Source organism: Notolepis coatsorum (assembly GCF_963971535.1).
Source record: "Notolepis coatsorum genome assembly, chromosome: 13".
Classification (NCBI taxonomy): domain Eukaryota; kingdom Metazoa; phylum Chordata; class Actinopteri; order Aulopiformes; family Paralepididae; genus Notolepis; species Notolepis coatsorum.
The window spans coordinates 57,450,329-57,465,049 of record NC_140177.1 but is presented as its reverse complement, the minus strand read 5'-3'; positions in this window follow the sequence as shown (position 1 = coordinate 57,465,049).

The following is a 14,721-nucleotide window of genomic DNA, read 5'->3' as shown; positions in this document are numbered from 1 at the left end:
ACTCTTTCAAAGTTGGTTAAGGTTAGAGTTTGTCTTAGAGCATGGCGATAGAACGCCAGGTAGTTTGCAGTCTGTTCGACGCGGAAATGGACAAAGAAATCAAGTACTTGTGTTGTGTGGTGCTAACAGCTAACACTTGGCTAACAAGCTATATGGCGGATGCAGTCTGGACAGTGGACAGTGGTCTGGAATACATCAACAGTGGATTATACACTTTATCAAGCCCTCCTGCCCTGGACGTTTCGACTAAACAGTGAGTCTCTCTCTCTCTCTCTCTCGCTCTCTCTCTCTCTCTCTCGCTCTCTCTCTCTCTCGCTCTCGCTACACAGCTGTCTCAGAGAAATGCGGCTACGGAAATTATTGACTGTGCTTGCTGAGACGATAATAGGCTAGCGATTCAAAACGCGCTGCTGTGTTGTGAACTATAACATTAATTTAGCTGCTGCTGATGCATAATGAATGAATGGTGAGTTGTTTAAAATGACAACATACATGTGTTAATTATTTTATTGGATTGATCCGAGAGACAGAGAGAGAGATTGCTCCAGAGCATCTCAGAGCATTACATTTTCAACTCGACCTAACGTGGGTTGCGACCCACCAGGCTGCGATTGTACCAGCCACTACTGCACAGGACAACAAGCAGTATTACTGACGCCAACATTAATGCCTGATGGCACAGGGCCTACCTGAGCGTGAGTTAGCCCGACAGCTAAACATCGCGCGACGTCCCTCGATCCGCTGTCAGAAGACGAGGAAACCCCAGGACAGGCCCGACACGCCGTTGGAACATGCCGAGAAGATTCCAGGGGCTGGCAAATCTCCGGCGAAAACCAAACATTGTTCAATTTCTCTCTGCATTTCATAACAGCTAGTTTATGGGATGCAATGCACGTCCATGATGGAAAACGAAAAAGAGGAAGGGCGAGTGTGACCATGCCTGGTGTCTTATAGGAGGACACTGGGGCGGGGCCTGGTCAAGTGCATGGGTGCATTGTTTTCGTTAATGAAGTACAGTAGGTACTGGAGATGAGGTATATCTCAATATGGCGAAGAGCAAGACGCGATTGCCAGTACGAATATATAACTATAATGTATCTTATAAAACCTTCTTAAGGCAGAGCTATATGTTTCTTATAAAACCTTCTTAAGGCAGAGCTATATGTTTCATATAAAACTATCCGAAGGCAGATCTATAGTTTCTTTAAAAACGTTTTGAATGCAGAACTATAATGTTTCTTATAAAACCTTCTTAAGGCAGAGCTATATGTTTCTTATAAAACCTTCTTAACCTGTTCCACACAATGTGAAAATCCGCATAAAATATATACCTAGGTAAATGGAATATTCCTCCACTTCTACAAGGGCTATTTGCATATTCTTGGTATCTATAGGTACATCTATGGACCTCAGGGAATGTATTCACAGTGTCAGAAATATTGTGTCTATTACTAGGCTTGCTTAAATTGTGATGAAACAAAGGAGAATATGAATTATGATTTTTCTTTGCATCTTTGACAGTGAATAACACCATGATAATAATGACCAAACTTAAAAGACTGCCACTGACCTCGTTCAGTACCCTCTTGAGATCATGTGTACAAAAAATCGAAGGAAATTAATAAAGGGAAAATGATAAAACCGAAGGTTCTGTAGATACAGTACTGAATTCTCCCATCCGGACCAATGCAATTTGAAATATTATTATAGAATATAGAATAGATGCCTATACATTACCTTATTATAGCCAATTTATATATATATATATATATATATATATATATATATATATATATATATATATATATATATATATATATATATATATATATATATATCTTTCAAATGCCCAAGTTCAATTTGGATTTAGTATCACCAGGCGTGCATAAGAACAGATAATGATATCTACTGTAATCTAGTGTACTTTTTTATTTTCCCCACAGTACAACCGTTTTGAAACTAATTTCAGATCTAATTGTTCCTACATGCTAACAATAGGGAGGAGAAACTAACTGCGTTTCAATATTTGTCAAAAACGTTACCTTTTGTGGCTTATTATCGCGAATAATAACAGTTATTGACATAATTCATAATTCAACTCTGAACTTTGAACCCCCATAGAACTTGCCAGGAAGTGTAGTTCGGAAAAATTCCAACGCTGGTCGACAGCTATGCATGTCCTCTACGAAATGGCTGCAAAAAGACTACAATTCCCATGGTTCAAAATTTCCATTTTCGTTTCAAGCTTGGAATGGACGATCGAAAATCGAAAACTTAAAACTATCTTTTAACCCTTTTAACCTATTGCTAAACTAACGTATTGATGATAATATACATTCTACATGCTTTTGTGACATGTTAGTGATGTTAATACTTGAAAACGTTTGATTTTAAAATCGCAATTTTTTTTGCATCACTCTGAAAAATATGGATCTATGATCATAATGTCATTTAGGGGTCGGTACCGACCCTGGGGGGTGGAACAGGTGGCAGAGCTATATGTTTCTTATAAAACTTTCTGAACGCAGAACTATATATTTCTTATAAAACGATCTGAAAGCAGAACTATGTCATTGTTATTTTTATTAAATCGTCTGATGGCAGAACTATGTTTCTTATAAAACTTCCTGAAGGTCGAAATATATGTTTATTTTAAAACATCATGCAGGCGGAACTACAGTATGTGTTTCTTATGAAACTATCTGAAGGTAGAACTATTGTGTTTATTATAAAAACCTTCTTATGGCAGAACTATATGTTTCTTATAAAACTTCCTGAAGGCAGAACTATTATGTTTCTTTTTTTTAAACTTTATTTTTTAGCGTTTATCGCTTTTCTGGTCAAGCATGACCGACAGAAACAGGTTGAAATGGGATGTAGAGCAGGGGAAGACATTCTGAGAAATTACGGCGGGTCCGGGAATCGAACTCGTGTCCCCCAGATCCGTGACGAGCACAATTTTCCCCGACGCAGAAATAGCGCAGAGATATGCGGTGAGCTACGGGAGCTCCCCCTGAACTATTATGTTTCTTATAAAACATCCTGAAGGTAGAACTATGTTTCATATGAAACTACCTGAAGGGTCAACTATATGTTTGTTATAAAACTTCCTGAAGGTACAACTATGTTTCTTAAAGGAAAACTCCAACGTTTTGGGAAATTAGTTTATTTAAAATCTTCCCTGGAGTTAGACAAGAAGATACATACCTTTTGTGTCTCTGTGCATGCATTAGTTTCAAGTTTCTTTATTAGTTGTCATACAGAAGTACAGAATACTTTTATACAAAATGCTTCTTTCTGTTATGCTCCAGGGACTGTGCTAGACAAAAAAGATAAGTATAAAATAAAATAGTATAGCAGTATAAAATAGAAGTCACGTACGTACTGTAGCCACAAGTGTTCAATATGTACATATGTACAATGTTCAATGCAAAGTAGAAGTAACTGAGTTACCATACAATATACTATACAATATACTAATATACAATATACTATATAGTGCAAAGCAGAAATGGGATGAGGTACAATTTAGGTACAATTTACAGTAAGGTGTACTGAGGTATGGGTTGTAGTGCAAATTCTTTGCCAATAAATATAAGTGTGTTTAGGTGTTCTAAAGTGTGTAAGTGGGTGCTGCATTGAGTTGTTTGTTTAAAGTGAGTGTGTGCGTGCGTGTGGATGTGTGTGCTGTGAGTGCATCTGATGGTTGTTGTATAGCAGGGGTCAGCAACCTTTTTGTATTTTATTTTTTTATTATTTTTTTAAACAAACACATAAACAAACATGACAACACACGATAAGATATACAAGCATTAGTTGACAGTGCACATCCAATGAAATCACATTTTAGTTAATTGTCTTATATAGGATATACCCTTAATACCTGTTATCGAAAAACCTACACACATATGCTCCAGCTCGTACCCCCCCCCCCCTCCCGGACCCCCCATTGGATAATCCATCCATTTTCCCTCGCTCCTAACCAGACATTACCATTATATGCTAGCTTTTATTTTCTCCACCACTTCTAACCACAATGTCATTTTGGATTCATTGAGACCCAAAATTCTTGCTGTAGATATTTCTTGATAGATCACATCGAGATATGTAATAATCCAGATCTTTCGGCAAATTTTTTCCGGTTGGAACCATCGTGATGCTATCAGCTTTTTAGCCACTGTGATACCCGATAAAACCAATCTCTTTAGCTGTGGATGTACTGCACACTCAAAAACATCATTCAGCAGTAATACAGAGGGGTGTACAGGTATATTCCAAGTTAAGAGATTTGATAATTGCTGGGTCACCTCTTTCCAGAATATCTTAACTGGTGGGCAGTCCCAGTACATGTGCATAAATGTCCCCTCGTCCCCATTTGTACATAAGGAGCATTTGGAGTCTTGTATAAGACCCATTTTTTTCAGTCTTATAGGAGTCAAGTATGTCCGGTGAATATAGTTAAGATTGATTTGTTGATGGTCCGGGTTCCTTGATGTGAGTCGAACATTTGCCCAGGCTTCTTGCCAATCAAAATCACTTTCCAGGTCTGGTATATCCCTCCTCCAGACAGAGTCTAGGTGGAGGGTTTCATATGAGGACGTTAGTAATTGATGATAAAAATCTGAAACAAAACCTCTTGATGTCTCTCTTTCATAGAAGAATTTGTGGTATCTGTGGTGTTCAATTGGTTTGGTTAATGGAACACCTTGAGTCTTCAAACATAACAATAACTGTATGTAAAAAAGATGTGTGGACTTGGTGAGATTACATTTTTTCCGTATTTCTTCATAACTACAAAAACCCTGTTTGTTAAAAACATCCCCTAATGAGTGTATGCCTTGCTTTTCCCATATAGGGAAACTTATAGGTCGTTTTCCAATCAAGAGTGCATTGTTATTGAATAAGGGAGTATGATTGTGCCATTTATGTGGGTTAGGATATTTTTTTTGTGTTTCACGCCATATCCGGATCGCATGAGTAATTATGGGGCCAAATTTCCGTTTGCAATGCTTGATTGATAGTTTAGTGTATGCTATGTCCTTCAGTCTATGTGGGGCTACTATGTTTTCTTCAAATTTTCTCCAGGATACTAATGCTTGGGGATCAAACCATGTTGTCAATGGTCTTAATGTGTACGCCTTAAAATAGTGGAAAAAATCTGGAAATGCCATGCCACCGTCTGCTTTATTTCTCTGTGCGGTGGATCTTTTTATACGTGGTGGTTTGTTATTCCAAATAAATTTGTATGTGGAGGAGTGTAATTTTTTCCAGTAACCCTCTGGAGGGGGTAACGGTAGCATTGAGCTGAAGAAGTTGATTCTAGGTAGTACGTCCATCTTAACTATTGATATCCGTGCCTGTACTGAGTTTTTAAGTTTTGCCCACCTATCAAGGTTGTCTTTGATTTTGTTTTGGATTTTTGTGTAATTGTGCTTCACCGTTTGTCTTATGGTGGGGAATATTTCCACTCCCAAACATCTAAAATGTTTTACCATAGGTATATCTCCTGGGAGGGTTATATCTTTTTTTGCAGGGGCGTTAAGTGGAAGGAAAGCCGACTTCGGCCAATTTATCTTGAATCCCGATAAATCTCCAAAGTTCTCAATCAACTTGAGCAGATGAGGCAGTGTGGTGTTGGGGTTTTGCATGAACAGTATTACGTTGTCCGCATATAAACTAATTTTATGTTGTGTGCCCTTGATTACGATTGGTTCTATGGATTGGGATTGTCTTATATATTGTGCTAAAGGTTCTAATGATAGATCGAATAGTCCGGGACTAAGAGGGCAACCCTGTCTAGCTGAGCGTGATACCGGAAAGATTCCGGAGGTGATTATACCTGTTGTAATCATGGCCGATGGGTCTTTGTATACTACTTTAATCATATCAATGAAACCTTTACCTAACCCCATCTTCTCTAATACTGCCCATAGATACGACCATTCCAGCCTGTCAAAAGCTTTCATTGCATCCAGGGACAGCATCGCCTTAGGTATGGTGTCGTCCTTGTCGGCATCTAGTACGTGCAGTACTCGTCTTATGTTATCAGAGATCAGGCGGCCTCTTATGAAGCCAGTTTGGTCCGGATGAACTAAAGACGTCATATGCTTTTGTAATCTGATGGCTAATACCTTAGAGTACAGTTTGATATCGGTTCCGAGGAGGCTTAAGGGTCTGTAACTACCGCACTCGGTGGGGTCTTTGTCTTTTTTGAGAAGGACTGTTATGAGTGCAATATTGTCGTTCTTATGGAAGTTCCCCTCCTTGACTGAGTATAAGATCATATTTAGTAATAAGGGTCCAATTATGTCCCAACAAGAGAGGTACATTTCTGGTGGGATACCGTCTCTTCCAGGAGCCTTACCACTTTGCATTTCGGATATGGCCTTCTTGAGTTCCTCTAGTGTGATCGGTGTTTCTAACTGTTTAGCGTCATCCTCTGAAAGTTTAGGGAGAATAATTTGATTAAGATATGTGTCCATTTTGTTTTGATCAAAGGTTGTTTCTGATTTATATAAGTTGGAGTAGAATTCTTTGAATGTCACGTTTATTTTTTCAGGGTCTGTTTCAAGTACTTGTTGTGCTCTAATGGTAGTTATATCTGCAAATTTTGCATTCATTCTTAATCGCATGGCTAATAGGTGACTAGGTTTAGAACCTTGGGAGTACTGCTGTTGTCTTGTGCTACGTATTTGTATTTCCGATTATTGTCTGTATATGGCATTGATCTCTTTTTTTAGTACCTTAACTTGATTTTCTAGTCGAGTTGAGTTGTTGTATTGTAAAGAATTAAATAACGTTGAGTAAAGCGTTTCCAGTTCAGCCAGTTTTGTGCATCGATTCTTGCGCATTTTGGAGGAAAAGCTATCAGTGAAATCCTTGATCGTTCCCTTTACCGACATCCATATTATTCTGGGGTCTTGCACCGAGTTTGCATTCTCCCGTAGGAATACTGTAAGAGCTTCTTTGAGTTGTGTAATGAATTCCTTGTTATTAAGCAGCATCGAGTTAAATCGCCATCTTGGGGCTCGGGAAGATAGTATACCAAATGTTCCTTTTAGGAGTAAATAACAATGATCTGATAATGCATTGGGTATCATTTCCACTTCATAGTTATCAAATAGTCTCGGGGATGCAAAGACATAATCTATTCTGGATAATGTGTTATGTCTCGCAGATCGACAAGAGTACTTTCGGGTCGTGGGATTAAGTGATCGCCATAAGTCATTTACACCTGTAATCTTCAACCAATCCTTTAATGCATTAGATGAATTATTTTGTTTGCTGGAAAAGGCGAGGTAAGATTTGTCCATCCTTGGATTCCAAATGGCATTAAAATCCGCACCTATTATAAATGAGTAATCGGGAAGGTCTAACATTGCTTTGGTTAGTGTAGTGAAGAAACCCACTTCGTACAAATTTGGGGCGTATACCGCTACCAACGCTATTTTCCTGTTCTTGTGTACAATCTTAGCTATAGCTATCCGACCATCTACATCAGACCATACTCCCTTTAATTCAATATTCAACTTACGTCTAACGACTATGGCTACACCCCGAGTTCTCGTACCAAAAGAAGAGTGACTAATATTATGATATGTGTTGTCCGCTAACGTATCTATGTCTTTCTCTAGAATGTGCGTTTCGCTTAGCAGAGCAATGTCCACCTGTTCTTTTTTCATCAGTGTGAGCACGCTTTTGCGTTTGTGTTGGTTATTTATTCCCCCAGTGTTCCAGATCATTATATTCAAACTAGCCATAATCTATACATGTTGTTGTGTAGTTGTTGGTAATGCTTCTGGAGTGCGAGGCAACAATAGATATACATCCAACTAGTGAGGTCCCGTTGAGAGCAGAGCTTAAAAACATACATATATACAAATAAAAATCCCCTTTCCCCCCCTCCCACCGAGAGTCGTACAGGATTGTGTCCCATAGACACATCCTACACGTATGACTCCCTCCCTTAGGCCACCGGATTACCCAAATTGAGCTTTGGAATCCTACTCTTCCTATGCTAATTGCCATAGGATCTAAAACTTTCATTCTAATTCAATAGAATGTCGCTTTTGGTCTTGCGCCTTCCCATTAGTGTACTAACAATAGTGTGAAAAATGAAAAATATACCTTCATTGATATATTCATTTGAACCTTCTACTAACTTATGTAGGAAACATCAGAAAAAAAGGAAAAGAGTGGAGATAAACACTAACACCTTAAAATGAAAAAAAATAACAATGAAAGATAAAAATTAAAAAAGGAAATAAAATTGAGTAAATAGAAAAAAGAGAAAAACAGAGACTTTTAGAGCTACATTATGCAAATCTCTAAATCAGTGGAGTAATTATTTAAAATATTAGAATAACCTTGTCGTGCTTATACATTTAGATGTGGCTAATGTCTTTTTTTTTTTTTTTTTACGACTTATTAAAGCCTAATTAAACTTCAGTCCTTGGATCCTATTCTTATTCACACCGGATGTTAATGTTAAATTTACAGGCCTTCGTTGAAGGGGTGCATTATATTCTAGAAGGTTGTAGAATACTAGTAAATATGTAAACACTGCTGTTATGTTCCAGAATGATCTTCCTACCCAGGGGTCATGACCTTCTAGTATTTTCCTTTGTGGGATATTCCTTTGTGTCCCTGAGCAGTCGAGAGAGGAGCCCAGAATGTTCATAATGTCAATGTTGGATTATTGTCTCCACAGAGACCAGAAGACTGTAAATATAATGCCTTACGAGCCATATTAAACATCTTGTGCCTTATTGTTGCCAGCGTGCATATCATCTGTTACTTTTGTTGAGCCGTGGTAAAGTCATTCTAATAAAATTACTAAAATACAAAGAGAAAGAGAGAGATGAATAGGCTTATCTGTTCTGAGCCAGTGTTGAGTCCTGCCCGGGGGGACCAGATCCATGTTGCTTGCTGTTGATGGCGTCTCTTATTACCGTCTTGCTCAGGGTAACATTGATAACTCTCGGACCGTTACCTCTTTGGCCTCGTGTACCGACTCTGTAACATTGGTCCACTGTCGGCGCTGTGAGAAGGGTGTTATTACCTAAAATATCTACTAACACTGTTGGAAAGCTGTCGTCTGTGCAATTGACTGATTCATCCAGCCCCACAATGCGGATATTATTTCGCCTGTAGTAACGTTGGGTCTCGAGCTGCCTCTCCATTGCTTTCTCTTCGACTTCTTGTATTTTCTTCCGACAATCTTCTGCCACCTGTTTTATCTCCTTCGATAACTCTGTTAATCCATCGTTGACGTTCTTCTCGTTCACTTGGACCATCTGTGTAATTTCTATCACCGTATTCTCCACTGCCGTGATTCGCCCGGCCTGTGCAGCGGCTGCTTCCATAATCTCTTCGAATTTAGCATCGACGTGTGCTTTGAATTCATCTTTGAGTTCCTCGATGTGTAAATTGAAAGCGACCATCTGTTCCTTCATCAGGATAGTCAGAGAGTTGAAGTCGGGTTGTGAAATTGCACTGCTTGTGTCAGTTGATGTTGTGGGTGCAATGATGGACCCGATGGGTTTGTTGGAGATTATCTTCTCAAATTCCCCTGCTTTATCTCTTACGGTATTTTTACACGTCGTTACCGTTGTGTTGTCAACTGCTGTCTCCCTCTCTGGGCCAGTCGTCGTTGGTCCCGGTATATTCTCCACTATAGTCCCCCCATCGGGGCTAGTCAACAACGGTACCGCCGTTGCCTCGCCTGTTGTATTTTTTGACCGTGTCAAAATAGGCGCCGTTGGAGTATCTGTGCCGAATCTCTTTCCAACCTTTTTCTTATCCTTAATATCCATGTTGAGTCTTTATGTCTTTTGATATAGTTAGTAGAAGGTCTTATCAATACATACGATGTGGTTTAATCTCTTTTGGTATTGTTCAAATAAGGTTTTTAAACTAAATTAACGTTGACGGGAGCGGAGCTGTAACCAAACGCGTATCGCTTCACATTGCGTTCAAACCGGAAGGTCAGCAACCTTTTTGACATGAAGTGCCTGTTTGAAATATAGTTGTAACTAGTGTGCCTCAGCAATATTCCATGCATCGTAAAAAACATTTCTCATAATCAGGTATTTTTAATGATAATTTTTACATTATTACATCATTATTGTTATTATTAACAATATTATTATGATGGTTGTATCAACCCTAAATCTGAGTTGGGGCGGGGGCAGACCCGGCACCATGGGCGGGCATTAGGGGGCCGGGCCCGCCCACTGAGTCAGCTGTGCCCACCCTGGTAAAAAAGATTTTATTATTTTTTTTTTTTTTTTCAATCAAAGTCGACTATCCAAATCCTTAGTCAGGGACAGCCCTAGTGGGCACTGATGTCAACAATAACACTACTGAAGCTAGCACAACACTCTGTGAGAATTCGTTTTTGTGACGGATGCGTCTGTGCGCCGCACCCGCACATATTAACTTGTTCCCTCACCCTTATCATTTGTTTGGTTGCTTCAACTCTGCAGCCAGCCGTCCTAACTCTGGGCAACCAGAGCAGCTGCAACTGGTCCACCCTAAATAGCCGGATGGGGGTGGTGGACCAAACCATGTCACAGGAGATGTCGGGGGGGGGTTCCTTGTATTGTGATTTAGTTTATTATATGTATTTTCCTTATTACTTAAGATTATTGGTTGTTTAGTTCGGTAGATATGTTATATGTTGTATGTTTATTGTTTATTTGATTAATGTGCATTTTTAAGATAGTAGAGTAAAATATTAATTAATCAATTAGCCTGCCTATGTTTATGTGTCTGGCCAGGACCTATATATAGTTTTGAGTTCTCTTTTGTGTGTGGTCTTCCGTTCTGTTCAGGTCTGTTTTTGTCCTGCTATATTATTTGGACCATTTATGTTATATTTAAATTATGTTTTTGAAATGGGTAAAATAAAACCCTTATTTTTTGCCAAAACCACTGTGTCCTCCTTGTCTGGCTGCTTGGTTTTGAATTGATTGATTGAAAAGTTTATTAACAGATTGCAGAATGGGTACAGTACAGTACAGCTCAATACATGTACAAGGGGATGCAGACCAGAGAAAGACTTTCATCTTGTTTACATCAGGGTCCCCCATTTTCAATTCATCATAACATATATGACATACATGACATACAGATAGACAGTACTGCTACATCTATACATTTATGACATATCAGATTTGCAAATACAGTACTGTTTGTGATACAAAAGTGTCCAGAAAAGGAGTGTATATACATTTGGCGTAGAAACTGTACATTGGAGGAGGTTGGTTGGGTGGGGTGGGGTTGGGTGGGTTGGGTGAGGGCTGTACATTGGAGGTGGGGGGGGGGGGGGGGTTGGGTAGGGGACACACACACATTTTACACTGTACATTGGAATATTGACAAAGCCTTACTTGGTCATTTACTGTACAACTAGGTTAGGACATTTGTAGGGGCCAGTTTCGAATTGCAGTCTCACGTAGGTGTTTTTTGAGAGTGTTTTTGAAAGTGGGTAGTGATTCACATTCCTTTACAGCTTTAGGTAGGGCGTTCCACATTGATGTGGCATAATTGCGAAACGTGTTTAGTCCCTTGTTTGAGCCGAATCTGGGTTTTACATGATTTGTGGAGCTCCCTCTGGTGTTGTGATCGTGGTATTCACTGACCTTTGGGAAGTATTTTGACATGTACATGGGTACCTTGGTCGCGTAGTGTATCTTGTAGACCAGGCCCATTGCAAGTTGCTGTACTCTGTCGTCTACTCTAAGCCATCCTAGGTTGTCAAAGTGGGCAGGGGTGAGGTGGGTTCTAGGAGTCAGGTCAAGTAGTAGTCTGACTAGCTTGTTTTGAGATGTTTGTAATTAGTTTTTTAGTGCCTTTGAGGTGCTTTGGTACCATGAGGTGCAAGCATAGTCGTAGTACCCTTGAATGAGTGCTCCTGCTAGAGTCTTCAGGGTATTCTTGTTTACCAGAGAGGAGATCCGGTACAAGAATCGCGTTCGTTGGTTGACTTTTTTTATTACATTGGATGCCATTTTGTCACAGGAAAGATTAGCCTCTAGGATGGAACCCAGGTAGGTAATTTCATCTTTCCTTGTGATAATATTGTCACCCACTGTACCCGAGAAGCCGTCGGTCTTGCTGAGTTTGTTATTTGAACCGAAGAGAATGGACTCTGTTTTGCCCATGTGTAATGATAGTTTGTTGTCGGCGAGCCATATGCAGATTTTGCCTAGTTCCGAGCTGAGGGCTTTTTCAACCTGTAACTTGTTCTTGTCAGAGACCAGCAGGGCTGAGTCGTCCGCAAACAGGAACAAGTTGCAGTCACAAGCTGACGACATGTCATTTGCATGTCCTGCATTGGTCCCTTACAGTTTTCTACCCTCAAGAACGTCTTTACAGAACATCGCCTTAGTATGGTTCATCGACGCAAGGCCAATTTAATTCAGTTGGCATTTGAGAAGGACTTAACAAAAAAGTTCAGGAATGAGTGGAGAGGGGCAGTGTTTTAAGGACATTTCACTCTGTCCCCAAACGCCGCTTGCCGCTCTATATGATGGTGAGTAGCCTGTGGAGGAATTTAGTTTGCTTTTTTATGCACCTTATTTTTGTCAGTTCAGTTTGTCAGTGAATTCAGAAGTGTTGAATAAATGGAGACTTTTCAAAGATATAGAATAGAATAGAATAGAATAGAATAGAATAGAATAGAATAGAATAGAATATAAATGTATTATCCTGAGGGAAATTTTACACTGCAAATCACTCAACATTAAACATTTAGACAGAACAAGTCACGAATAAGAATAACAAAACAAATGGCCTAAGAATAGAATAAAATTAAATAGAATAAAAATTGAATAAAAGATACAGTAAGTAAATACAGTAAAAATATACTGAAGTCTACAGTAGGTGTACTATTGCACAGTGCTGTTTAAAAAGTAAGAGTCCAGGAAGATGGTAACTGTCACTCTGTGCTCAGTGATGCAGTGAGGCACAGTGATGCATTGTATAGTCTGATGGCTGTCAGAATGAAGGACTTCCTGTGCCGTTCAGTGCTGCATTTAGGTAGTGTGAGCCTATAACATGCTCCTCCTGTCAGCCAAGTCTGTGTATAGTGGGTGGGAGGGGTTTTCCCTGATGGCCTGGAGCTTAGCAAGGTTCCTCCTCTCCGCCACCCTCGCTAGAGTCCAGCTCCACCCCAACCACGCTACTGGCCTTCCTGAGCATCTTATCCAGCCTGTTTGTGTCCCCTGCTCTCAGTCCGCTGCCCCAGCAGGTCTGTTATATATATCCGTTCAGTCTGTTTTTGTATAAGTGAATGTTCTTAAGATAGAGAAATTTGATTTTTCAATTGCCTCTCTGCTGTTTAGTTCAGCACCGTGGGCAGCGCCAAGCAAGCCACAGTGCTGTTGTCCCAGCTGAAACGTATAAAAGGGAACTTGTGTTGAAAAACCATTGTGCCCCCCCCAAGAACATTTTATTCCCCCCCACTAATTTGTTTCTGCAGCCTGGTCTGGGCGGGGGTGCAATGCAGACAAACAGTTTTGCTTTACTGAGCTCCGTTATCTGGGGGCTGTAGTTGGTCACTTTAAGCAGCACACCGGAGCATCTTTTAATCCAGCTGTTTGCTGTTCTCTGATATTTTCTGACATTTCGTTGATGCGTCGCTCAACACTTTAAGCTGGCAAGCCTTCAAACAAAACATCTGAGCTACAGAGAAAAGCCTCCTTGATATACTCGACTTAAAAAAAAGAACCTGTGGGAGGATTTCAACAAGATAAATGCGACAACAGTGCAAAATATTTCACTATAATATTTCAAAGCAAAAAAAAAATTTTTTTTTTTTTTTTTTTTTTGTAATGCTGCCCCCTGTGCCAATGAAAATGCCCCCGTGTGCCTATGCAGGCACGCGTGCCTAGGGTTGCCTACCCCTGTTGTATAGTGTTATTGTTCGTTGAGCAACCCGGGCCCCGTTCCACGTACCTGGATAACTGAGTTAGCCGGATAACTTTAACTGGATAACTGAGTTAGCCGGACTTTCCGGTTCCCCGTACGTGGATTTTCCAAATCACCATGACAACAGATCCAAAAGTTTGAGCCTGGTCGAAAGCAGAGTTTAAGTTCAAGTTAGCCTGAACCATCGCCACGCCCCCGCAAAAAAGTGACAGCCCGTTTCCTGAAACTATTCCCACAGTCTACGATCTGCATTATACCATTCTGAATTACGTTTTTGTGCTCCATTCTTCCAGAGGGGGCTTTTGAAATGTAAAATAGACCCAAAATGCTGATACTAAATTCACTTTGTCCTAAATAATGCACGTTATATATACCGTGGTGCTCGCTCGGTGCGATGTACACATTATGACGTGGTTATTTTAATTGTAACTGGGATTAAGATGTCTGATGAGATGCGCTGTTTGACGGATTTGAGGAATTGAATGAGCCGTTGACGTCACATTAATGAATGAGGATAAATAAATAAAACTTCATTCAAAATAAGGAATATTCTAAACACGGGTCTCTCGTTCATTAATGTATAAACAATGAATTTATCCCATCTGGCATAGTGGCCCAGCGGTAGTGCTCAAGCCTGCCAACCCAGCGACCGGGGTTCAAAACCCTGTGTTTCCAATATAATTTTCTTGAATATAATATTAATGATTATACGCCAAAGTAGCCTGGTTTTAAGTTAAAATATTATAAATCTACATGCATTGAGGATGTCATTCTTTATATAGCTCT